General features: G+C 41.3%; 2 pseudogenes; both read left to right on the top strand.

The window, feature by feature from the left end:
• The first annotated feature begins 419 nt into the window (after positions 1 to 419).
• Positions 420 to 17,384, top strand: LOC133045266 (Krueppel-like factor 17; annotated as a pseudogene).
• The window catches only part of LOC133045265 (neuroendocrine convertase 2-like), a 40,570-nt pseudogene continuing 30,076 nt past the window's right edge, over positions 16,744 to 27,237 (top strand).

Genomic DNA, 27,237 nt, shown 5'->3' with positions numbered 1-27,237 from the left:
TGGTGCTGGAAGCTCTCCTGTCTGCAGACGCCCTACATCCTGACCTGCTGTTCTCTCCAGCCTCCTTTCCTCGTCCCTCTATAAAGTCAACATGGCCTGACCGAAGTCTGAAACCTCGGGGTCCCCACCCTCACTTAGGCCAAAGAGAAATGCTCAGAAAGGTGGGTGGGGTAGGTAGATGGCAAAGACTGAGGCACAAGTAATCAAAGTCTTGAGGTCCCCGGTTAGTGATCCTGCTGCCTTAGGGCAGGATCAGCGCCAGGCGGAAGGGCGGAAGGGCGGCAGGGTGGGGCAGTGTGTGCTGGGTGGGTCGATGGGTGCGGCCCTTGGCTCCGCTCCACCCACCTCCCCCCTACCCCCTGCAGCGGTGAGAAGCTGAAGCTGGGCAGCTGATTGTGGCGAGGTAGACCAGACCTGCGATGCACAGTGAGTCTCAGCTTTGCCCGGGTGTGGGTCTGGACCCTAGCGCAGTGTCAATGTGCAACCCATCCCAAGTTCAAATGGAGCAGGGGGCTGAGGGCCTGAACCAGTGGCATGTGGCTTCACACCAGTTCACAGAGGTGAGTAGGGCGTCACCCAGGACACTGCATGGGGGCTGAGAGCATGGAGGTTGGGGAAGTCGAGGAAAGCAGAAATCTGGAGGATTAGGGGTCCAGGGAATAGTTTGGGAAGGGAAGGGATGCGAGGAAGGGAACATTAATCATGTGTCGTTTGTTTTGTTGGTAGTCAGTGTTGGGTGCTGGGAGTAAAGAGATTTCAGGTAACTTCTGATAGAGACTTTTTTGAGTACTCTGGAAAGAAGACAGAGAAAGTTGGCAGAAGCAGACAGAGAGGAAAAATTTACTAATTGGCAGACCTTTGGCAGACCCTAGAAATAGGACAGTGAGTTTACCATCAGATATTTCATTGATCATTTTATTAATAAGTAGCTGGATGGGGTCACACAGAGTTGGACACGACTGAAGTGACTTAGCAGCAGTAGCAGTAGCAGCTGAAGAAGGCAGGCAATGGCAACCCACTCCAGTATTCTTGCCTAGAGAATCCCAGGGACAGAGGAGTCTGGTGGGCTGCCGTCTATGGGGTCGCAGAGTCGGACACGACTGAGCTGCAGCAGCAGCTGAGTGATTGGAAGTGTAGAAATAACTGTAAAGAAAAAAATACAGGGGCCACAGGAACAAAGAGTAGAGTGTTTGATCTGATTTAGGATGTGGAGAAGACAGCTGAATATTCATTCCAGGACCAGAGGAAAATGGTTAGGTGAAAGGTTGGCAGGTCCTGAGACCAGAGACAATGCCTCCACCTTGGAGGTAGTAAAGATGCAGGAAGAGACCAAGGCCAAGAGAGTGATGGGAGAGTGGTCAAGGGGAGGGGAGGCAGGGATTCCAGAACCACCTAAGGCCTGCTGGGCTTGAGTTGGTTGTTTCAAGAGCAGGGGAAAGCCATTGAAGAGTTTAAGTATGATAAGTCACAATTGAATTTGTTTTTTTAAAAAGTATTTATTAATAAATGGTAAAATATATAATGGTAAACTTATCATTGTACTTCTAGTGTCTGTCAAAGGCCTGCCAATCAGTAATTTTTTCCTCCCTCCCTATCTGCTTCCTGCTGACTTTATAATTTTGTCTTCTTCCCTGAGTACTCAAAAGTCTCTATCAAAGTTACCTGGAATCTCTTTAACCCCAGCACCCAATGCTGAGACTATTAACTGAATAAATGACACGTGATTTATGTCCTGGTGGGCATGGGCAGAATTCAAGGCAATAATTAGAAAGCTATGGTGATAATCCAGTCAAAGTGGTGTCCAAACTAGAAAGGTGAGAGTGGAGAAGATGGAATAGATCTTGGAGACGTTTTGGAGGTAGACACCACAAGAATTGGTAATTAACTTGAATTGGCGACATTTTCTGGGAGCAGAGGATGAGAAGGAACAGGAATAATAGTTTTTTTCTCCTGGGGGTAGGTTGTGGGGTGGGTGAGTGGATAAAGCAGATCCTAGATTTTGGACTTAGTCCAAAAACTAAGTGCCTTTGGGCTATCCAAATAGACTGAGCATTAAGCAACTGGAAGATTCAGAACAGGTCTGCCCTGGAGCTATTGATTTAAGAATAATTGACTGTAAACAGAAGTGGGTTTATTAACATGAGAAAGGTTTGCCCAGAGAGTAGCATAATGCAAAAGGGGACTGAGGAGGGAGGCCAGAGTGATAAGGGAAGAAGAAAAACCTGGCCAGTGTGTCCATTTGTTCCAGAGGCCAAGGGGAAGGAACCATTTAAGGAACATTTAAGGAAACAATGGCCATTATTCTTTTTATGGGAAAAGAATCTGAAAAAAAGAGTGGGTATATGTATATGTATACGTATAACAGATTCAGTTTGCTATATAGCAGAAAATAATACAACATAGTAAATCAATTATACCCCAATAAAAGTTTTTAAAAAGAAAGAGAACAATGGCCAGTAGTCTCAGATACTCGTGAAAGGTCAAGCATGGGAGAACTCTGACCGTGTTTGGACTTGATAACATGGAGATCTTCAGGGGCCTTTATGAAAGCTGTTTCTGTGGAAAAATGGGAGCCTGACCGAACTTGGAGGAATAGTCAATTGAGATGGTGGTAAAGTGTTGTAGACATCCCCAAAGTACTTTGTCTGTGAAGAATCAGGAAAGGAACAGGTAGGGAAAAGGGGCTGTGTACCCCAGAAATACCTATCCAGTAGGTAGACCTCTGGTGCCTGTTATGTGCCGACTTTATGTTAGTTACTGAGTGTAAGTGGTGAATAAAATGGATGGAGTTTTGATAAAACAGATAGGATGACAATTTCTTTTCTTCCATAGTCAAAACACATTAAAACATCTTCAGAGTTAATGAATGATAATTTCTAAATATCGTCTTAGATGCAATTCTTTCAGAATTTTTAAAAAAATTGTTTTGAAGTACAGTTGATTTACAATGTCCTGTTAATTTCTGCTGTACAGCAAAGTGATTTAATCACACACACACATATATATATATATATATATTCTTTTTTGTATTTTCCATTATGGTTTATCACAGGATATTGTATATAGTTCCCTGTGCTATATAGTAGCACCTTGTTATTTACTTAGATGTAATTCTTATTCAAATTATCTAGTTGCTCCTAAAATGCCCTTTCCAGTTGTGTGTCCAAACCAAAATTCAATTTAAGTCTCTTTGAAATTAGAGTTTTCTTTTTCCCTGACTGATCTTTCATTCTTCATATTAACTTTTGCCTTGTAGACTATTCCTCCTTGTGGACTTAATTGGGTTGCTTTCTTCTGGTATTCAGTTCAGTTCAGTTCAGTTCAGTTGTTCAGTCATGTCTGACTTTTTGTGACCCCATGGGCTGCAGCACACCAGGCCAACCTGTCGATCACCAACTCCCAGAGTTTACTCAAACGATGTCCATTAAGTTGGTGATGCCATCCAACCATCTCATCCTCTGTTGCCCCCTTCTCCTCCTGCCCTCAATCTTTCCCAGAATCAGGGTCTTTTCAAATGCGTCAGTTCTTCCCATCAGGTGGCCAAAGTATTGTATTTTCAGCTTCAACCTCAGTCCTTCCAATGAATATTCAGGACTGATTTCCTTTAGGATGGACTGGTTGGATCTCCTTGCAGTCCAAGGGACTTTTGAGAGTCTTCTCCAACACCACAGTTCAAAAGCATCAATTCTTCAGCCCTCAGTTTTCTTTATAGTCCAACACTCACATCCATACATGACTACTGGAAAAAATATGACTTTGACTAGACACACCTTTGTCAGCAAAGTAATGTCTCTGCTTTTTAATAAGCTGTCTAGGTTTGTCATAACTTTTCTTCCAAGGAACAAGCGTCTTTTAATTTCATGGGTGAAGTCACCATCTGCAGTCATTTTGGAGCCTAAGAATATAAAGGGTGTCACTGTTTCCATTGTTTCCCCATCTATTTGCCATGAAGTGATGGGACCGGATGCCATGATGTTAGTTTTCTGAATGTTGAGTTTTAAGCCAAACTTTTTCGCTCTCCTCTTTCACTTTCCTCATTATGATTTAGCTTGATCTAAATTATTATATACTGATTCTCTCTAAAGATCTTAAAGCTAATTGGATCCTTGATTTAGGGAAAGGATGTCTCAAAGGTACTATCCGAAGATACATCTGGCTCCCACCTTTGGAGACATTAGGTGTGGCCCTTGAATTAGGGGAGAGAAAAGCCTCATTGATCTATTTGAACTTATATTTCAGCTTTATTGTCAGAAAGTAGTTTGTAATTTTACCTTGGATTCATCCAAATGTCCCCCTCCCCACTAATCATTCACTTTCATTTAAACAAATACTAATTTTTCCCTAATCAAAATTCTCTTAGACGTTGTACCTTGGTTTTCCATTTCCACCATTCCTTCTGTATGTATTAGTTTGTACTCTTCTGTAAAGTAGGATTTTTCTTAAACAACTGGAATTTTTTGGTGAATTTGAAATAATAGTTTCCTTTCAGATAGAACATGTGCTTAATTTTTCACTTCAGTTCGCAATGTTCAGAGCTGGGATAATAGCTGACCCATTGTCACTTTTGGCTCATGAATTTTCATAGATTTAATCTATTAAAATCAACAATTGTTCTTTTTGATTCTCAAACTGTTACAAATTTGGCCAGTGGGAACCCCTTCTGTGCCACTTTTTAAACATTTAAAAAATTATGGTAAAATCTGTATAACATAAAAATATCATTATACATAGTGATGTTGATATAGTTCAGTGGGATTAGACACATTCTCATTACTACTTTCTGTCTTCTTGAATTTGACTTCCTTTAGTATCTCATGAATAGAATCATATATCATTTTTTTGACTGGCTTATTTCACTTGGCTTAATGTCTTAATGTTGAAGCCAGTGTCAGAATTTCCTTCCATTTTAGGACTGAATGATATTCTACTGTATACATATATCATATTTTGTTTATCTGTTGATGGACACTTGGCTTGCTTCCACATTTTGGCTATTGTGAATAATGCTGCTTGAATATGTGTGTACAAGTATTTATTCCGGTTCTTGCTTTTGAATGGGTTGCCTTTAGGCTCTTTTGATGCAGAAAAGTTTTAAACTTTGATGGTCAATTTGTCTATATTTTCTTTTGTTACCTGTGCCTTCAGTATCATCTCTTAGAAATTATTGCCAATCCAATATCATGAAATTTTTCTGTTTTTTTTCCCCAAGAGTTTTATAGTTTGGCTCTTACATTTAGATTTTTTATCCATTTTGAGTTAATTTTGTATGTTTTTTAAAAAATTTTTTAAACTCTTGCCTGAGATCAACATGTACACACTGCTATATTTACTTATTTATATCATTTATTTATTTATTTTTGACTGTGCGGGGCCTTCACTGCTGCATGTGGGCTTCCTCTAGTTGCAGAGAGCAGGGGCCACTCTCCAGCTGCGATCGCGTCTCTGGTAGTGGAGCACAGGCTCTAGGCCTACTGACTTCCGTAGTTGCAGCACAGGGGCTCAGTAGTTGTGGCTTGGGGACCCTGGAGCGTACAAGCTTCAGTAATTGTGGCTTGTGGGCTCCAGACTGCGGGCTCAGTAGTTGTGGTACATGGGCTTTGTTGCTCTGAGGCATGTGGACTCTTCCCAGACCAGAGGTCAAACCCAAGTCCCCTGCCTTGGCAGGTGGGTTCTTATCCACTGCGTCCACCACCAGGGAAACCCGTGTACATGGTGTTAGGTAAGGGTCCAACTTCATTTCTTTCCATGTGGATATCCAATTATACCAGCACCATTTATTGAAGAGATTGTCCTTTCCCCTATTGGATGGTCTTGTCATCTTTTGACAATCATTTGACCATACATGTAAGGATTTATTTCTTGGTTTTCTTCCTTTCTGTTGGTCTATCCTTAATGCCAAAAATACTGTTTTGATTCTGTAGTTTTATAGTGAGTTTTGAGTCAGGAAGTGTGAATTTTCCAATTTTGTTCTTTCTCTTCAAGATTGTTTTTGGATATTTGGGACTCCGTATAAATTTCAGGATGGATTTTTCTATTTGTGCAAAAAGTAGATTTTGACAGGGATTGTATTCAAACTGTATATTGCTTTGGCTATATTATTTCTTCACTCTTTTTCTATGTCTTTAATTTCCTTCAGCAGTATTTTGTTTTCAGTGATTAAGTTGAACTCTGGTTATTTCTAAGTAATTATTTTTGAAATTTTATTTATTTCTAGCTGCACTGGGTATTTCTCTAGTTACAGTGTGTGGGCTTCTCATAGCAGTGACTTCTCTTGTTGCAGAGGACCAGTTCCAGGGCACTCAGGCTTCAATAGTTGTGACTTCTGGGCTTAGTTGCCTTGTGGCACATCCCTTCCTGGACCAGGGATCAAACCTGTGTTCCCTGCGTTGACAGGCAGATATTCCTAACCACTGAAGCACCAAAGAAGTCCCTAAGTAATTATTTTTGAGGCTATTGTACATTGTTTTCCTACTTTCATTGTTAGGTTATTCATTGCAGCATATAGAAACAGTGAATTTTTGTGTGCTGAATTTGTATCCTGGTAGTTTGTTTAACTTATTTATTGGTTCTAACAGGTCTGTATGTCTATAATCTTTAGGATTTTCTACATGTAATGTTGTATCATCTGGGAACAGAGATAGTTTTACTTTTTTTCCCGTTTGGATGCCTTGTATTTATTTTTCTTGCCTAATTGCTTTGGCTGGAACTTCCTTTGCTATGTGAATAGAAGTGATAGAGGCAGGCAACTTTGTCTTTTTTCTGATCTTAGAGGGAAAGCATTCAGTCTTTGACCATTTACTGTGATGTTAGCAGTGGGTTTTTCATGTTGAATTTTTTTATATCCCTAGTTTCTTTTAGTTTCTTTTTCTTTTTTTTTTAAATCATGAAAGGGTATTGGATTTTTCAAATGCTTTTTCTGCATCAGTTGAGATGATGTGGTTTTTTTCACCTTTATTTTACTTATGTAATATATTACATTGACTGCTTTTTGTATGTTGAATCAGCCTTGCATTCCTGGATAAATTCCTCTTGGTCATTTTGTATAATCTGCTTAATATGCAGGTGGATTTGTTTTGCTAGGGTTTGCTTTTTTTTTTTTTTTTTTTGAGAATTTTTGTATCTATATTCATAAAAATGCTGGTTTATAGTTTTCTTTACTTGTGATATCTTTGTCTAGCTTTGGTATCAGGGCAATGCTTAGCTCATAGAATAGATTAAGAAGTAATCCCCCTTTTTCAGTTTTTTTTTTTTTTTTTTTTCTTTTTTTAGCTGCACTGGGTCTTAGTTGTGGCACTTGGGATCTTTGTTGCATCACACAGGATCTCTAGTTGTGGAGCGTGGTCTCAGCAGTTGCAGTACATAGGCTTAGTTGCCCTACAGAGTATAGATAATTCCCTAACAAGGGACTTAACCCGGGTCCCCTGCATTGTATGGTGGATTCTTAGCCAGTGGACAATTTCTGTATAATTGGTAGTAATGCATGGAAACGACCCTGATGCTGGGAGGGATTGGGGGCAGGAGGAGAAGGGGACGACAGAGGATGAGATGGCTGGGTGGCATCACCAACTCAATGGACATGAGTTTGAGTAAACTCCAGGAGTTGGTGATGGATAGGGAGGCCTGGCGTGCTGTGATTCTTGGGGTCGCAAAGAGTCAGACACGACTGAGCGACTGAACTGAACTTTGGGTTAATTTTATCCTTTTTCTAGTTCCTTAAGGCATAAAACTAGGTTGTTGGTTTGAGATCTTTTTAAATTATAAGCATTTACAGTTATAAATTCCCTCTTAGCATTGCTTTTGCTGAACCTTGCAAGTTTTTTAGTGTTGTTTTCATTTTCGTCTGTCTTAAGTATTTTCTCATTTCCCGTGTGATTCCTTTTTTGACCTATTGGTTGTTTAAGAGTATGTTGTTTAATTCCATAAATTTGAATATTTTCCAGCATTCTTGCCATTATTGATTTCTGTCTTTTAAAATCTCTTGAGCCTTAATTTGTGACTTGACATATGATCTATTCTGAAGAAGAATGTACCATGTGCATTTGAGAAGAATGTGTATCTTGTTGAGTAGAGTGTTCTGTATATGTTTGTTATATCTAGTTGGTTTATGTGTTGTTCAACTTCTGTTTCCCTACTCATCTTCCGTCTGGTTGTTCTATTTATTATTTAGAGTGAGATATTGAAATCTCCAACTGTTACTTAGAACTGTTTATTTGTCCCTTCAAATCTGTCAGTTTTGGTTTCAGATACTTTGACCTATCATTAGGTGTAAATCTTTATAATTATGCATCCTTTTGCTGTGTTGAACCTTTATTAATATACTGATATATAATATCCTTTGTCTCTTGCAACCTTTTTTGATTTAAAGTCTATTATATTTGATAGCCACTAGTATAGCCATGCCAACTCTTTTGTTTACTATTTCCATGGAATATCTTTTCCCATCTTTTCACTTTCAGCCTATTTTTATCTCTGGATCTAAAGTAGTCTCTTGTAAACAACATATAATTATACCATGTTTATTTGAATCCATTCTTCCAACCTCTGTCTTGATTGGAGAGTTTAAGCTGTTTATAGTTAAAGTATTAATGATAAGGTGGGACTTCTGTCATATTGACTTTGTTTTCAGAATACATTTAGCTTTCTTGGCCCTTGTTTCCTGTATTATATTTTTTTGTATTTAGTTGATTGTTTTGTTGTTTTTTGTAGTGAAACTTTAATTCCCTTCTCATTTCCTTTTGTATGTATCATTTAACTATTTTCTTTGTGTTCACTGTAGGGATTAAATTTGACATCCCCAAATTATACCATACTAATTTGAATTTTTACCACTTTAATGTGATTAAAATAAAAGCTTGATCCAGTACTGTCCCCATTCCGATTCAGTTATTAATGTCACAAAGTTACATCTTTATGTATTGAGTCCAAAAGTACAAAGTAGTCACATTTTTTATGCATTGGTATCTAAGAAAACTGTCTTCCTTCATCCTCACTCTCACAACACTTATGACATCAGATATGTGGGTTTTCTGCAGCAGGAAACTAACTACCTGGAATTAGTGCCCAGTCCTTCAGGTTAAGGGCTTAATCCCATAGACTGTCCCCTACCATTTATTTCCTCTTTTCTTTAATATTTATTTTTAAATTAAAAAAAATTTATTTATTTATGCTATTTAATTTTGGCTGTGCTGGCTGGGTCTTTGTTGCTGTGTGGGTTTTTCTCTAGTTGCAGTTTGAGGGCTTCTCATTGAGCGGACTCTCTTGTTGTGGAGCACAGGCTCTATGGAGCTCAGGCTTCAGCAGTGGTGACGCATGGACTCAGCAGTTGCAGCGCCTGGACTCTTGAACACAGGCTCAGTAGTTGTGGTGCACAGGCTTAGTTACTCCATGGCATGTGGGATCTTCTCAGCCCAGAGGTCAATCCCATGTCTCCTGCATTGGCAGGTGGGTTTTTTTTTTTTTTTTTAACCACTGAGCCACAAGGGAAGCCCCGTTATTTTTATTTGTTTGGCTGTGCTGGGTCTTAGTTGTGACATGCAGGATTTTTAGTTGAGGCATACAAGAGCCTCTAGTTACAGCAAGGTCCTCTAGTGGGACCTTGATTTGTGGCATGGGAACTCTCAGTTGCAGCATGTGGCATCTAGTTTCCTCACCAGGGATGGAGCCCAGGCCCTCTGCATTGGGAGCATTGAATCTTAGCCATGGGACAACCAGGGAAGTCCTTACCCCCTGATTCAGACACCAATCACAAGTCCAGGTTGTCACCTTGGCTTCTGACCAACTGTCTGTAAATTGGGACCAGTTTCTATGACCTCCTCCTGAGGTCTGATAATTTTCTAGAGCAGCTCACAGAACCCAGGAAAAGTTTATTTACTATTGCTGATTTATTACAAAATGATACCTTAAAGAATACAATTGAACAGCCAGGTAAAGAGCTACATAGAGGGTGAGGTATGGAAGAGGGGCATAGAGCTTCCATTCCCTCTCTTAGGTAGGGGCATAGAGCTTCCATTCCTCCCTCCCTCCTAGCACCTCCATATGTTCAACAACCCAGAAGCTCTCTGAGCTCTGTACTTTGGGGATTTTTATGAGACTTGATCATGTAGATATCATCAATTATTATCTTAATTATTTATAATCATCAATTATTAATTCATTTTCTAGGCCCTCTCTTGTCTCTGGAGAATGAGGGATAGGGCCCAAAAGTCCAAGCTTCTAATGATGACTTGGTCTTTTTGGTGACCAGCCCCTATCCAAGTCACCAAGAGTCACCACCTCATTAGAATGAAAGATGCTCTAATGGTAATAAACTCTTCTAGCATTTATCTGGGAATGACTTAATATCTCCTTCATATTTGAAGGACAGTTTTGCCAGTTATGAGACTTGTGGTTAGACAGTTTCTTTCAGCGTTTTGAATATATCAACCCACTGCCTTTTGGCATCCAAGGTTTCTAATGAGAAATCTGTTAAGAATCTTATCTGGGATCCCTTATATGTGATGATTTACTTTCTTACTGCTCTCAAGATTCTCTTTGTCTTTAGACAGTTTAATTATAATGTATCTCAGTATGGATTTCCTTGATTGCTTTTATCTTACTTGAAGTTCACTGAGCTCTTTGGAGGGCTATGTGCATGTCTTTCATCACAGTTGAGATGTTTTCACCCATTATTTTTTCAAGCGGTCTCTCTGCTCCTTTTTCTCTTCTGGGATTCCTACAATGCATATGTTGATCTGCTTGATGTTGTCCCACAGGTCATTTAGGCCTTCATTTCAGTTTTCTTCAATATTTTTTTCTTCTTGTTACTTAACTTGACAACTTCAATTGTCCTATCTTCAAAGTGGCTGATTCTTCTGCCTACTCAAATCTGCTTTTGAATCCCTCTAGTCAGTTTTATTTTAACTATATTTTTAAGCTCCAAAATTTCTTTTTAGTTTATTTTTAGGTTTTCCGTCTCTTTATCAGAATTGCCATTTTGTTCATACATTAGTTTTATGACTTTGTTCACATCTTCTTTTAGCTCTTTGAGCATCTTTAAGACAGAAAGCTGTTTTAAATTCTTGGTGTAGGAAGTTCACCATCTGGCCTTTCTTAGACATTTATTTATTTTTTTCCCCTTTGAATGGGTCATAACATTCCTGTCCTTTTATGACTCATGAGTTTTTTGTTGTTGTTGTTGTTGAAAGCAGGACATTTGAATCTTATGATGTAGGAACTCTGGAAATCAAATTCTTCTTCTTCCTCAGGGTTTCCTGATTTTGTTTACAGTTTATTTAAGTTGGTGTATGTTGTCTCTGTGACAGCATCAGCCTGAGAGGTAAGCTTGAGGTTTCCCAGATATTTTATGAGTCTGGATCTTTTCTTACATATGTATGGTGACTTTCTAAGTTTTCTATATATGTTGTTGCTTTTGAGTATGTGTGTGTGTGTGTGTGTGTGTGTGTGTGTGTGTGTGTGTGTGTCTTTGTGTGTGTACTCAGCCGCTTCAGTCGTGTCTGACTTTTTGCGACCCCAAGGGCTGTAGCAGACCAGGCTCCTCTGTCCATGGGATTCTCCAGGCAAGAATACTGGAGCGGGTTGCCATTTCCTCCTCTAGGATACCTTCCCGACCCAGGGATTGAACCCTTGTCTCCTGTGTCTCCTGCATTCCAGGCAGATTCTTTACCCACTGAGCCACATGAGAAGCTTCTGAGTATACTAGTTCTTAAATGTATGGTTCCCAAAAGGTGAAAAAGAGAAAAATGAAGGGAGAAAAAAACAGATGCCAGGGACTTCCCTGGCAGTCCACTGGTTAAGACTGTGCCTCCACTGCAAGGGGCACAGTTTCCATCTCTGGTCTGGGAACTAAGATCCCACAAGCCATGCAACATGGCCAGAGAGAGAGAGAAACAGGTGCCAGTTCTTTGAAATACCCTGTAGGTTCTGTCATTTGGAGGGGGAGAGGTTTGTGACGATTGCAGTGGGAGTTGCAACAATGGCTTCCCACCGCTGTCTGCACATGATCAGAAGCAGCGATTAGTGATTAGAACACAGGTTACCCATGGTTTGGAGCCCAAGGTTTTCACTGCCCACTCTGACTCCCACAAGCTGAGGCAGGCTGCTGCAGAAATGTGTGCACAGCTTCCTGGTATGGGACCCGGATGTTTGGGGATAGCCACCAACTACCTCAGAGCTGAAACTGACTGTAATTAACTGCAGTATGCCTTTCCCAGCTTCCCTTGAAGTCACAAGCATTTAATAGACTCCATTGTTCCCAAGTAATAACATCAGGCAAGTTCTGCAGTCAGGGATGTGAATTCCTGGTGCTTCCTACTCAACTATCTTCCCTGGTGTCACTTCAGCTGTGTCCATTTGACACAGTCCTAATTATCTTGGGAAGTTCCCTTATTTTCTGGCACAATAAGAAGCACCAGGTTCACTTATTCATTCCTTGTTCCAGACTTGAAGTCAGGAAATTCTCCTAATTCTTCCTTTTAGTAAGGAATGGAATTGAAGGCAAAAATCTGAGCATGAGGGATTTGTGCTTGTATAAAACATTTCATATTTCAATATAGCATTATTTTTGTTTCTGATTTTTATAATTTCACTTATGCTGAAAATCCAGATTCTCACAATATTGTGTTAAAACCTTTTTATTGTGATAAATAGCACTCAAACAGAAAAGTGAATGTAAGCACACAGTTTAATGGATTATTACAGAATAAAGACCTTTGAAACATTGTTAGCACCAGGGAAGCCCTTATAGTTTCCCTTATTGTCTCCTCGCCTCCCTCCCCTCTATTATTACTCATAGCCTATTGTCTGGACATAACTTCTTTGAATTCCTCTGTCTGCCCTGTGGTGTTCCTGTAATTGGTAAAAGCTGCAATTACTTACTTTAAGTTTTGTTTTCCCTTTTCTTTATAATTTGTGTTTGAATGTTGTTAACTTTTCCTTGATCTTCAATAGCACTTTTCTAGTGAATTTTCTATTTCTTTTGAGAAGTTACAATCTTCCATTTCTGTTTTGGTGTTTTAGTACCTTCTGTGGATACTGTGTTTTACTCATGTTTTGGTTTTCATATTTGAATGGGTTGGTTTTTTCTGGAGAGATATTGTGGTTTGGTTCCCAGCTTCCCAGCTCAAGATCTCTCTCTATTGGAACTATAATTGACATCTTTAAAAAACGTGATTCTTGGATCTTGTCCTGTTTCAAGAAGTTCTACCACCAATCTCTTCTCTTTTACCTTAATATCAGTCAGTCAAGGAATATTGCCCCTGACTTCCAAGACAATCCCTGACACTTTTAAACGGTGCTCTTAAAAGTCTTCCTCTTTTCTTTACTTCCTCCAGTGCTTGATCTCAGACTTAACCACTGCATTCCTACTCAAACGAGAGCCTCTCCGCCCCCCCCCCCCCCCCCCCCCCCGCCGCAAATTAGTACCTCTAAAATTATTAAATTTATTTTTGGTTGTGGTGGGTCTTTGTTGCAGCACACAGTCTTTCTCTAGTTGTGGTGAGTGGGATCCTCCTTGCAGTGACTTCTGTTGGAGCACGGGCTTTAGGAGATAGGGCTTTCAGTAGTTGTGGTGCACAGGCTTGCTTGCTCTGCAGCATATGGGATCTTCCTGAACGAGGGATCCAACCCGTGTCCCCTGCATTGGCAGGCGGATTCTTAACCACTGAACCACCAGGGAAGTCCTGAGAGCCTCTTCTGTAGGAAAATATTTGTGAATAGTTTCTAAGTTTTGCAAAGCCAAGAACCTTTCTGAATCCTCCATTCTTCTTACCTTTATGGTTTTCTGAACCTGTTCTGCTAGTTTGGGATGATCTTTCACCCTCACACTTAAACATAATCTGGAATTTGAGAGTTTTCTCAGAGTCTTAGCTGAAAGTACAGGTTGTGGACTATTTAATTTGCTCTTTGTACTTTTTATTGTCAGGCTAGTGTAATCTCCTCAGTTCTGTCTTGTCTCAACAGAAATTTGAAGCGACAGACATTAAAGCCCTCGGCATGTCACAGCTCTTGGACAGACAGTGTTAATAGCTCTTGGGTCTCGAGCAGACTGTGTTATAGCTCTTAAACAGATCAGTGTTACAGCTCCATGTTACAGCTCAGTTTTATTTAGAAAATAGCAGGAAAATACATTCTTGAGGTGTGAGGGCATGCCGACCCAAAGATGTGAAGAGAAGAGAGAGCCCAGGCCATTTGGCTCCTCTTTTTGTATGTTTTTTTCCTCCCCTCTGGGCCTGCCCTATGTAAATTGGGCTAGCCAGGAGTGCTGTTTGTTCTACCTGAGGTCCTCATTCCACTCCTCGGACCTTCCTTTGAACTTCTTTTGTTCTGTTTTCATGGGCTTTTCCTTTTCTTGTCTTCTACCCACTGCCATTCTGGACTCCTGTTTCCTATTCTAACTACCTAACATTAGGAAATAAAACTAAAAGCATGCCAAGCAGGTAGAGTGGCATGAGTCACTTCTAGGCTTCCACCATGCTTCTGTTAGTCAAACTGGAATTTTATTTATTTATTTGCCACACTGCATGGCATGTGGAATCTTAGTTTCCTGAAGAGAGATCGAACCCAAGCTCCGTGCAGTAGAAGCTAGGAGTCTTAACTACTGGATTACCAGGAAGTCTCTCAGACTTCCATTTTCGAAAACCCAAACTGGAGAATGGCCTGAAGGTGGGGTGATTCAGGCAAGAGATAATGAGGGCTTGGATTAAGGTGGGGTCTGGAAATGGGGACATGAGGAAGTGTGGTGTAAGCTATGGTGAATCTCTCCTGACTTTCTTTCTCCAAGAATGCTGAGAAGTCAGTGTCCAACTTGACCATGTCTTCATCTCCCGGAAGCAGTGAAATGCACACCTCTTGGAACCATAGTCCATTAGGCATTCAACACATCCCTCAGTGCACAGAGCTGCAGAGGATCCCCTTGGCTTCTGCTGAAGCACCCAGGCAGAATTCCAGTGAAATGGGGCCCACAGTTCAGTACAGCACTGCCTGACCACTGTGTGAGCTACTGCCCCCAGCTGACTTTCACCCCTTCCCAGATGATTTTCACTCAAGGAATGTCTCCTTTGCAGCCAGGAATGATGATTTTCATGGGACCCCTGATGATGCCCTTAGGAGAACCCAATATTCTGGGGATGGCCTTGACCTTTGGTGGGAATCTAAGGATGCCACCAGCCTCACCTCCCAGTGGAATCCCAATGATGTCCTACATTAGAATGCGAACAATGTCTTATCCTGTCCTCCCAACAGTATCTTCTAACAGAGACCCTTTATCACCTAAAACGTTATTAAATCTGTCAGGTAGTTAGAATAGGAAACAGGAGTCCAAAATGGCAGTGGCTAAAAGACAAGGAAGGGAAAAGTCCTGTGAAAATAGAACAAAGAACAGCACTCCTGGCTAGCCCAATTTGCATAGGGCAGGCCCAGTGGGGGAGGAGAAAACATAAAAAAGAGGAGCCAAAGGGCCGGGGCTCTCTCTTCTCTTCGCGTCTTTGGGTCCCTCACGCCTCAAGGATGTATTTTCTTGCTATTTTCTAAATAAAACTGAGCTGTAACATGGAGCTGTAACACTGATCTGTCTAAGAGCTATAACACAGTCTGTTCGAGACCCGAGAGCTATAACACGGTCTGTCTAAGAGCTGTGACACACTGTCCGTCGCTTCAAATTTTTATTGAGACGAGACAGAACTGAGGAGATTACACTCACCTGACAAAGTCAACCGTGCCTTCCCCTGAGGCCCAAGAAATGCTCCCTTCTATAGCTCAGATGTTGCCTCCTAGAGAGCCCCACGACTTTGGGATGCCCCCTGGTGGATCTCCATTATTGCTGGTTTTGGAATCCCAGGGCTCCTTTGTGAACCAGCCAGTCTCCCAGGAAGACCCCTTCCTACTTAAGCAACCCATACCTGCTCCACAAAGAGCAGAGCAGCAGTACTCTGGAGCCCAGGAAAAGGCTCCCAGGAGGAGATCCCCAGTTTCAAGGCTTTACTGCTGCGACTTGAGAACTGTGAGAAAGCTTACCCTAAGCACTCCCACCTCATGAGTCACCAGTGCAAACACACAGGTAAATGAGGTATTAGACATGTGGGGTGGGTGGAGAAATCTCTGGGTTTTAGATTTCTGGGGGACCCCTGGTTTGTAATGGTTTGGAATTAGCCTGTCATCCTTAAAGGTTGGAATCAAACTCTGTTGGCCCCACTGACCTCCTTTCCCACAGTCTGGTATGCCTGTGCTGATATGATGGAGACTGCTAGTTATGCCATCTCCTCATTGCTTTCCTACATGTTTCCTTCTGATTCATCAACACTGACGGCTCTGCTTTAACAAGTCAGACCCCTTTCTTCCTACCTGCTAGCCTGTTCCTCTAAATTCCTTCTCTCCCTTGTCATTCCCCAGATGAACGGCCCTATAAATGCACATGGGAAGCCTGTACATGGTCCTTCTTCTGTTCTGATGAACTTGGAAGACATACACCCTCGGATACACACCAAACATCGACCACAAAAATATGACCAATGCTGCTGACAGTTCATGAGATCTGACCATCTCAGGCAAAGGACTCATATGCGGATGCCAAGATCTCCAGACCCACCAGCTGACAATGGGTGTATGGCTGGTCTTCCTCCTACTCCTGGCCTTTAGGTCAATCTGCTCTTCCCCTCATTTTGGCTTCTCCACCCAGATCCTGCCTGCCTCTGACCAGCTAGTCTCTTTGGTGGGTGTAGGCTTTGATGAAGACACTAAGATTATGAGGCAATGGTGAAGCCCATATGCGCGCTGGACCCAGTCAGGGCTCCTCAGAAACTATTGGATGTCCTCACATCTCTGGGGCCACCTACTTGTGCCAAGTTCAGCCGCATGGGAAGATGGAGCAAAGTAAAGAATGGGAGCTTTATTCAAAAGCTCTTTATCTTATGTCACTCCCAGCTTGAAACCCTTTGGCGACTCTACTTTGCCTGTTACACAAAATCCAAGTTCCTTATCTTGGTCTTTGACAGTTTCCAGAGCCAGTTCAGTTCAGTTCAGTCGCTCAGTCATGTCCGACTCTTTGCGACCCCATGAATCAAGCAGCATGCCAGGCCTTCCTGTCCATCACCAACTCCCGGAGCTTACTCATGCCCATGTCCATTGAGTCGGTGACGCCATCCAGCCATTTCATCCTCTGTCGTCCCCTTCTCCTCCTGCCCCCAATCCCTCCCAGCATCAGGGTCTTTTCCAATGAGTCAACTCTTCCCATGAGGTGGCTAAAGTATTTGAGTTTCAGCTTCAGCATCAGTCCTTCCAATCAACACCTAGGGCTGATATCTTTTAGGATGAACTGGTTGGATCTCCTTGCAGCCCAGGGGACTCTCAAGGGTCTTCTCCAATACCACAGTTCAAAAGCATCAATTTTTTGGTGCTCAGCTTTCTTCACAGTCCAACTCTCACATCCATACATGATCACTGGAAAAACCATAGCCTTGACTAGATGGACCTTTGTTGGCAAAGTAATGTCTCTGCTTTTTAATATGCTGTCGAGGTTGGTCAGAACTTTCCTTCCAAGGAGTAAGTGTCTTTTAATTTCATGGATTCAATCACCATCTGCAGTGATTTTGGAGCCCAGAAAAATAAAGTCTGACACTGTTTCCACTGTTTCCCCATCTATTTGCCATGAAGTTATGGGACCAGATGCCATGGTCTTAGTTTTCTGAATGTTGAGCTTTAAGCCAACTTTTTCACTCTCCTCTTTCACTTTCATCAAGAGGCTCTTTAGTTCCTCTTCATTTTCTGCCATAAGGGTGGTGTCATCTGCATATCCGAGGTTATTGATATTTCTCCCAGCAGTCTTGATTCCAGCTTGTTCTTCTTCTAGCCCAGTGTTTCTCATGATATACTCTGTATATAAGTTAGATAAGCAGGGTGACAATATACAGCCTTGACGTACTCCTTTTCCTATTTGGAACGAGTCTGTTGTTCCATGTCCAGTTCTAACTGTTGCTTCCTGACCTGCATACAGGTTTCTCAAGAGGCAGGTCAGGTGGTCTGGTATTCCCATCTCTTTCAGACTTCCAGAGCCAGATTATGTTCAAATCCTGAATTTACCACTTACTAGCCATGTGAACTTGGGAAAGGTTTTTGACTATTATGCCAAGTTTCCTCTTCTGATAAATGAGGAAAACAGTATCAGACTGTTCTGAACACGTCTTATGTACAATATCAGATACACTCTGGCACTCACTACCCGTATATCCAGTTTGTCTCCTCCCATAATTTCCAAACTTGGATGAAATGCTCTCCACAGGACATGGGATCTGACATCTGAAGCAGCCACTAGCAACCCAGGAGTGTGGGAGAGTAAATGCTCCAGGTGTAGTGTTTGATGATTGGGAGTTGGGGAAAATCCAAGCAGCTAAATTACCTCTTCTTCCCTCCCTTCCCTGAACTGGTGCAAGATTTCTCCCAGCAGGGAGACCATTTCTCCCAGTGGGGAGACCTCCCAGGCAGCCAGTGTATACAGCTTCTGTGCCTCTTCCAGGCTTGTCGTGAAGCAGATTCAGTGTGCTGTCACCTTGCATTACCTCCCATTGTTCCTTACCTTGTGTCCCTTTTCTCATCCTCAATGTCCTAGGTTTTTGTCACCCAAATAAAACATTGATACTTAGTTCATGTTCCAGGCCCTGTTTTCTAGGTGACTTGCATCCTGGTGGCTTCCATCTCCAAATGTGAGCCAGGGTGGTGGATCTGATTTTAAAAAATGGGGGCAGAGGGCAATCTCTTGTGACCAATTTCTGGCCCCAGGGACTGGAGTCTTAGGTATTCGAAGTCCCTTTGGTTTCCACCTGAGCACTGGGTCCTTTCCATGGAATGGGGCATCCCAGACTCCGTGGGCCAGGGCTGGTCTTTATTGGCAGCCCTGTTGGTAGGTTGTTTGTTGGGATACAAGAGAGATCTGTTGGTGACCCATCACTTTCACTGAGGAATGGGAGCAGGTAGGAATCAAAGTTGGCAAGAGTGTGCCATATATGCTGCAACGGTGGGAAAGACAGGCCTCCACCCCTTGGAGGTCACAGTCTCATAGAGGAGGGATGTAAGAAATGTACAGCATGCTGTGAGGACTAGTATCTGAAGGTGACTATACTAGGCCAAAGGAGTTAGGAAGGCATTCCATAGGAAGTGTAATTTGATCTCAGAGTTAAGGATTAAGGAGGAGTTAGGAAGATAAAGGAGGTAAGAGGATGATTGGAGAAGAAATAAATCTATCCTTTATATTCAGTGATTATTCTATGGCAGGCGTGGCTAAGCATCTCCCAATGTTACCTTGGTATCCTGCCACAAGACAGGATAATGGATGGATAAGACACTGTGGGCTCTCAAGTAAGTCTAGGTTTTAATCCTGCCTTTGCCATACCCTCTGTGTGTGTGTGTGTGTGTGTGTGTGTGTGTGTGTGTGTGTGTGTTAGTCACTCAGCTGTGTCCATCCTTTTGGACCCCATAGACTGTAGCCTGCCAGGCTCCTCTGTCCATGGAATTTTCCAGGCAAGAATACTGGAGTGGGTTGCAGGTCCCTTCTCTAGGGGATCTTCCCAACCCAGGGATCAAACATGGATCTCCCACATTGCAGGCAGATTCTTTAGCATCTGAGCCACCAGGGAAGCCCTTAGGCAAATTAGTTATCTCTGCTTCAAATAGCAGTGAGGCCAGATTAATAGATTCAAGCTCAAGAGAGACAGAGTTAATCACATTCAAAAATGGTTTGACTTACACCCAGGTTTCTGGCTTGTGTTGTAAGTAACACAGAAAGAGAACTGGATGAAAATAATTTATTTATTTTTATTATGATATTTAATATGTGCAAAAAATCTTATATATATATATATGTATACATATACAATTTAATAATTTTAAAAAATTTATTTGCTTTTATGACACTTGAGAAAAAGAACACACACTAATACATTTGGAGACTTTTGAGTTCCCCTTTCTGTACACTCCTCATCCTATCCTGGATTTTGGTTGATCTTGTCTTTGCTTTTCTTTGTTGTTACTATATATGTATTCTTAAACAATATAATGATTGGTTTTATATAGCTTTGAATTTTGTGTTTATTCTATTTGGGTTCATTAAGCTTCTTTAAAGTTTTATTGTCTTAATAAAATTTTGAAAAAATTTGGCCATCGTTTTGTCAATATTTTGTCTCCACTCCTCTCCTTCTGACACACAGACACACAGTCTGACACACAGTCCAGCTAAAGTTGGACATTTTAGTCATGTCTGACTCTTTGTGACCGTCTGGACTGTAGTCCACCAGACTCCTCTTTCCATGGGATTCTCCAGGCAAGAATACTGGAGAGGGTTGCCTTGCCCTTCTCCAGGTGATCTTCCCAAACCAAGGATTGAACCAGCATCTCTAGCATCTCCTGTATTGACAAGCAGGTTCTTTCTCACTAGTGCCACCTGGGAAGCATTGTCCCAAAGATCAGTAATATTCACATTTTTTTCAGTCTTTGAATGGCTGACAGTTTTTTTCCTGGATGTCAGAAAGTTGTGAATTTACATTATTGATTGTTGGATTGTTTTATTCCTTTAAGTGTGGTGTTAGCTTTTATTTCTGGCATGAATTTTTCTTGGAATTAGTTGGATCTCTTTGAGGCTTACTATTTTTCTCCCTTTGTTGTTGTTCAGTCACTCAGTTGTGTCTGACTCTTGACGACCCTATGGACTGCACCACACCAGGCTTTCCTGCCCTTCACTATCTCCTGGAGTTGGCTCAAACTCATGTTCACTGGGTCGGTGATGCCATACAACCATTTCATCTTTCATCACCCTCTTCTCCTGCTGTCAATCTTTCCCAGCTTCAGGGTCTTTTCCAGTGAGTCAGTTCTTCGTATCAGATGGCCAAAGCATTGGAGCTTAAGCTTCAGCGTCAGTCTTTCCAATGAATATTCAGTGCTGATTTCCTTTAGGACTGACTGGTTTGATCTCCTTGCAGCCCAAGGGACTCTCAAGAGTATTTCTCTAGTGCCACAGTTCGAAAGCATCAGTTCTTTGTAAAGTGGCCATATTTGTTTGTTGTTAACTTTTCTTCCAAGGAGCAAGAGTTTTTCAATTTTGTGGCTGCAGTCACCATCTGCAGTGATTTTTGGAGCCCAAGAAAATAAAATCTGCCACTTGAACTTTCAAACAATGAATAACAACTAGATTTCTTTTCATATATTTATGAGCTATTATTCTTTGGTGTGAGTTATCTGTTCATGATTTTGTCCATTTTTTCCCTCTCGGTTTTGGTGTATTTTCCTCTCACTTTTAGAGGTTGAGTTGTCTTTTTATTCTATCTATCAGCTGTTTATATACTTATGGCCATGTAAAAGATTTTTATTTTCATGCACTCAATTTTCCTCACCTACTTTTATTGAATCTGGATTTGAGTCATAGTTAGAACCCTTTGTCTAAATTCTGGTTAGAGAGGAATTCACCTATTTTTTTTTTTTCCTAGTAATTGTATCTTGAATATTTTACTTTAGATTCTTGATCCATTTGAGATTAGTTTTACTCATGGAATCAGCTATAGATCTAATATCAACTTTTGCTGGTAGGTTAAGCAGCTATCCCAGAACAATTTCTCTTCTTATTTACTTATTTATTTTGGCCATTCTGCACAGCATGTGGTATCTTAGTTCCCCAACCAGGAATTGAACCCATGCCACCTGCATTGGAAGTCCAGAATCTTAACCAATGGACTGCCAGGGAAGTCCCTCTTTTAAAAAAAAAAAAAAAATCTGATTGATTGATTTTTGGCTACTCTGGGTCTTTGTTGCTTCGCAGGCTTTCTCTAGTTCTGTCAAGCAGGGGCTACCTTCTAGTTGCAGTGCGGGCTTGTCACTGCAGTGACTTCTCTTGTTGCAGAGCACAGGCTCAGAACTCGTGACACACAAGCTTAGTTACCCCACAGCGTGTGGAATCTTCTCGGACCCAGGATCGCATGTGTGTCCCCTACACTGGCAGGCAGATTCTTAACCACTGGGTCACCAGAGCACCCTCAGTCCCTCTGCTAACTCTCAGGGCTGTCTCCTGTGACTCCCCCAACACCACAGCCCTCCCACCTTGGACACTGTGTATTCTGTGCCTCAGGCCCACACTAGTACCTCCATTCCCTCTCAGGCACCCAGCCCCTGTCGACAGCTCACCTGCATCCTGCAGGGTTCCTTGCTGCTTGATCAGTGACTGTGGACCAGCTCTGCTTCCTCAATGACTACAAATCTGCAAATTTGTCTGCTATCCACCTTCTGCAACTATATTCTTCAATAAGATCTGAACCCCAACCTCAGAGAAAGGGCTCATCTTCCAAGCTTATCCTTACTCCTAAGCTTGTCCCGAGCAACAGTTAGAACTGGACATGGAACAACAGACTGGTTCCAAATAGGAAAAGGAGTACGTCAAGTCTGTATATTAACTTATATGCAGAGTATATAATGAGAAACACTGGGCTGGATGAAGCACAAGCTGGAATCAAGATTGCCAGGAGAAATATAAATAACCTCAGATATACAGATGACACCACCCTTACTGCAGATAGTGAAGAACAACTAAAGAGCCTCTTGATGAAAGTGAAAGAGGTGAGTGAAAAAGTTGGCTTAAAGCTCAACATTCAGGAAACTAAGATCATGGCATCTGGTCCCATAACTTCATGGCAAATAGTTGGGAAAATAATGGAAACAGTGTCAGACTTTATTTTTCTGGGCTCCAAAATCACTGCAGATGGTGACTGCAGCCATGAAATTAAAAGACACTTGCTCTTTGGAAGAAAAGTTATGACCAACCTAGATAGCATATTAAAAAGCAGAGACATTACTTTGCCAACAAAGGTCCATCTAGTCAAAGCTATGGTTTTTCCAGTAGTCATGTATGGATGTGAGAGTTGGATTATAAAGAAAGCTGAGCACTAAAGAATTGATGCTTTTGAACTGTGGTATTGGAGAAGACTCTTGAGAGTCCCTTGGACTGCAAGGAGATCCAACCAGTCCATCCTAAAGGAAATCAGTTCTGAATATTTATTGAAAGGACCAATGTTGAAACTGAAACTCTAATACTTTGGCCACCTGAAATTGATTAAAGATCTAAATATAAGACCAGAAACTATACAACTCCTAGAGGAAAACATAGGCAAAATACTCTCTGACATAAATCAAAGCAGGATCCTTTACGACCCACCTCCCACAGAGTAATGGAAATAAAAGCAAAAATAAACAAATGGGACCTAATTAAAATTAAAGGCTGCACAACAAAAGAAACTATAAGCAAGGTGAAAAGACAGCTTTCAGAATGGGAGAAAATAATAGCAAACGAAGCAACAGACAAAGAATGAATCTCAAAAATATACAAGCAGCTCCTGTAGCTCAATTCCAGAAAAATAAACAACCCAATCAAAAACTGGGCCAAAGAACTAAACAGACATTACTCCAAAGAAGACATATAGATGGCTAACAAACACATGAAAAGATGGTCAACATCACTCATTATCAGAGAAATGCAAATCAAAACCACCATGAGGTACCATCTCACATCAGAGAGAATGACTGCTATCAAAAAGTCTACAAACAATAAATTCTGGAGAGGGTGCCGAGAAAAAGTTACTCTCTTACACTGTTGGTGAGAATGCAAACTAGTACAGCCACTATGGAGAGCAGTGTGGAGATTCCTTTAAAAACTGGAAATAGAAGTACCATATGACCCAGCAATCCCACTGCTGGGCATACACACTGAGGAAACCAGAATTAAAAGGACATGTGTACCCAAATGTTCATCACAGCACTGTTTACAATAGCCAGCACATGGAAGCAATGTAGATGTCCATTGGCAGATGAATGGATAAGGAAGCTGTGGTACATATACACCATGGAATATTACTCAGCCATTAAAAAGAATTCATTTGAACCAGTCCTAATGAGATGGATGAAGCTGGAGCCCATTATACAGAGTGAAGTAAGCCAGAAAGATAAAGAACATTACAGCATACTAACACATATATATGGAATTTAGAAAGGTGATAACGATAACCCTATATGCAAAACAGAAAAAGAGACACAGAAATACAGAACAGACTTTTGAACTTTGTGGGAGAATATGAGGGTGGGATGTTTCAAAAGAACAGCATGTATACTATCTATGGTGAAACAGATCACCAGCCCAGGTGGGATGCATGAGACAAGTGCTCCGGCCTGGTGCACTGGGAAGACCCAGAGGAATCGGGTGGAGAGGGAGGTGGGAGGGGGGATCGGGATTGGGAATACATGTAAATCCATGGCTGATTCATATCAATGTATGTCAAAACCCACTGGAAAAAAAAAAAAAAAAGAATGTATTTTAATCAGTTCTAATGAGGTGGATGAAACTGGAGCCTATTATACAGAGTGAAGTAAGTCAGAAAGAAAAACACCAATACAGTATATTAAGAAATATATATGGAATTTAGAAAGATGGTAACGATGACCCTATATATGAGACAGCAAAAGACACACAGATGTAAAGAACAGACTGTTGGACTCTGAGTGAGAAGGCAAGGGAGGGATGATTTGAGAGAATAGCATTGAAACACATATATTACCATATGTGAAATAGATCGCCAGTCCAGGTTCGATGTATGAGAGAGGGTGCCTAGGGCTGGTGCACTGGGAAGACCCTGAGGGATGGGATGGGGAGGGAAGAGGAGGGGGGTGGTCAGGATGGGGAGCACATGTACACCCATGGCTGATTCGTGTGAATGTATGTCAAAAACCACCACAATATTGTAAAGTAATTAGACTTCAATTACAATAAATAATTTTTTTTAAAAAAGAAAAAGAAATGGAAGCACTGATCCAATCTATTACCAAAGCCAAATGAGGAAGTAGACAAAAGCTTATGTAACAGAAAAAAGGCATTTTTATCTGCGGATATTAGCTCCTGTGCTAAGCTTAAGCTAATCTCTCAACCCAGTTGGACAATGGAAGCAGCAGATGTATTAAAATAAGAATAAATATTCTCCAATAATAAAATCCTCACATGGGGGTTTCTCGGCTTAAAAACTCAATGCCTTGACTGAGATACTCACCAACACTTGGCTTTGGGGAAAGAGAACATGTTACATTAGAGGAAGATTTTCTTAAAGTCTCTAGATTGTGAGTTTAGCAAGATCTTCAACTCTCTGAGTGCATGACATCTGTTTTTTCCTTCTGAAAGAAAGTATGAGTTGGTTGAGAGATGGAGAGTGGAGATTTTAGGAAAACTATGGAACCCCAAAATTACTTTTTGAAAAAAAAGTTTTATTTTGAAATCATTTCAAACTTACAGAAAAGTTGCAGGAATAGTACACAGGACTCCTATATGTCCAACCAGATTCCCCAAGTTTTAGTATTTTGCCACATCTACCTTATCATCCTTATTGTAATTCTGTCTGTCTCTCTGTATATATGTAGACATACTTGTTTTTTTCCTGAACCATTTAAAAGTTAGGTTGCACACAATGCTCCGTTAATACATCAGTACTATCCTTTAATACTATAGTGTCAATTTGCTCCACAGTAAAACCAATCAACAAATCAGAAAATTAACATTAGTGCAATTTGACTATGTAATTTATATGCCCCACTCACATCACTATTATTCTGATATTTTCTATAGGTCCAGGATCCAACCCAGAATCATGCATTTAGTTGTTATGTCTCTTTATTCTCTTTCAATATGCAACAGCTCTTTGGTCTTTCTTTGCTTTTAATCATCTTGACATTTTTTAAAGAGTGCAGACTCACACTCTAGAGCCCCTTCTCTGCAACAAGAGAAGCCACCCCAATGAGAAGCCTGAGCATAGCAATGGAGAGTAGACCCTGCTCACCACAACTAGAGAAAGCCCATGAGCAGCAATGAAGACCCAGCACAGCCAACATAAATAATTAAAAAAAGAAAGAAAATTGAAATAATGGGAGAAGACAAAAAAATTACAAAGGAAAGAGTAGGACAGACTTTTACCAAAGATTCTGAGTGGAAAAGTTTACCTTTCTGCAGGCAGAGAGTTCTGGAAAAAGTAAGCACCCATACTGACCTCAGTCAGAAGTAATTCATTGGGGGCCACCTCTTTAGTGGGCTCAGAATCAAGACACACCCCCCAAATCTGCCCTCCTCTTATGATAGCCAAGGCATTAGAAGGTCATTTCTACATGGGGTGGAACTCCTACATCACTCAGGTCTTCCTGTTTTCCATATACTAGGTGACACCCAAGTCAAGGGCTTGTCACCATGTTCAGCTCAGGCAAGTTTTGGCTTATTCCTCTCTTCAAAAATATCTAATGTTGTGGGGATTACTAATCAAAGTGTGACTTCTTCCAACTCTCTCCCTGCAAATGTTACCTTAGGGCTATTCAGCATTTTTTATTAAATCCTTCGTTTCCTGTCAACCTGATGTAGACCGAATGGAGAGGGTTTCTGGATGACACCACATTCCCCCAGGAAAGGAGGGGAGGGAAGCAGGTGGACTTATAAGACTCCCAGGCACTTCTAGCCCTCTGTATGGTAGGGTAAAGGTAGGGCAATGCATGCTTTGCCACAAATGTAAGATTTTAGCACCAAAGCATGCAGAAGCTTGGGGGAAGGCACACAGAGCAGATAAAGGGAAAACAAGACTGTCTGGCTAAGGCCCTGCAGTGACCACTTCTTGTACATAAATCTCTTCTCCAAGTACCTGCTAGGAGCTGAATTGTGTTCCCTTTAAATCCAAGAAGACAGTGTATTAACATACTAACTCCCAGTTATTTCAGAATATGACTGTATTTGGAGATAAGATCTTTAAAGAAGTAAGCTAAAATGGAGGTGATTAGGGTGTGTCCTAATCTTGGTATTAGTCACTAATATGACTGGTATGTTTATTATTTATTTATTTATTTCACTGGCTGTGTTGCAGCATGTGAGATCTTTCTAGTGGCTGCGATGTGGGATCTAGTTCTCGGAGCCAGGGATCAAACCCAGGTTCCCTGCATTGGGAGCATAGAGTCATAGCCACTGGACCACAGGAAAGTCCTTGCTATCTTTATAAGAAGAGGAAATTTGGACACAGACATGCATAGAGGAAAGATGCAGGGAGAAGACAGCAATCTATAGGACAAGGAGAGAGGTCTCAGAAGAAACTAACCCTGCCAACACCTTGATCTTGGACTTCTAGCCTCCAAAACTGTGAGAAAATGAATTTCTATCTTGTAAGTCATGCAGTCTGTAATATTTTGTTATGGCAGCCCAGGCAAACT

The sequence above is a fragment of the Dama dama genome, chromosome 23 (assembly GCF_033118175.1).
Source record: "Dama dama isolate Ldn47 chromosome 23, ASM3311817v1, whole genome shotgun sequence".
Classification (NCBI taxonomy): Eukaryota; Metazoa; Chordata; class Mammalia; order Artiodactyla; family Cervidae; genus Dama; species Dama dama.
This window is presented reverse-complemented; position numbering and strand designations above follow the sequence as displayed.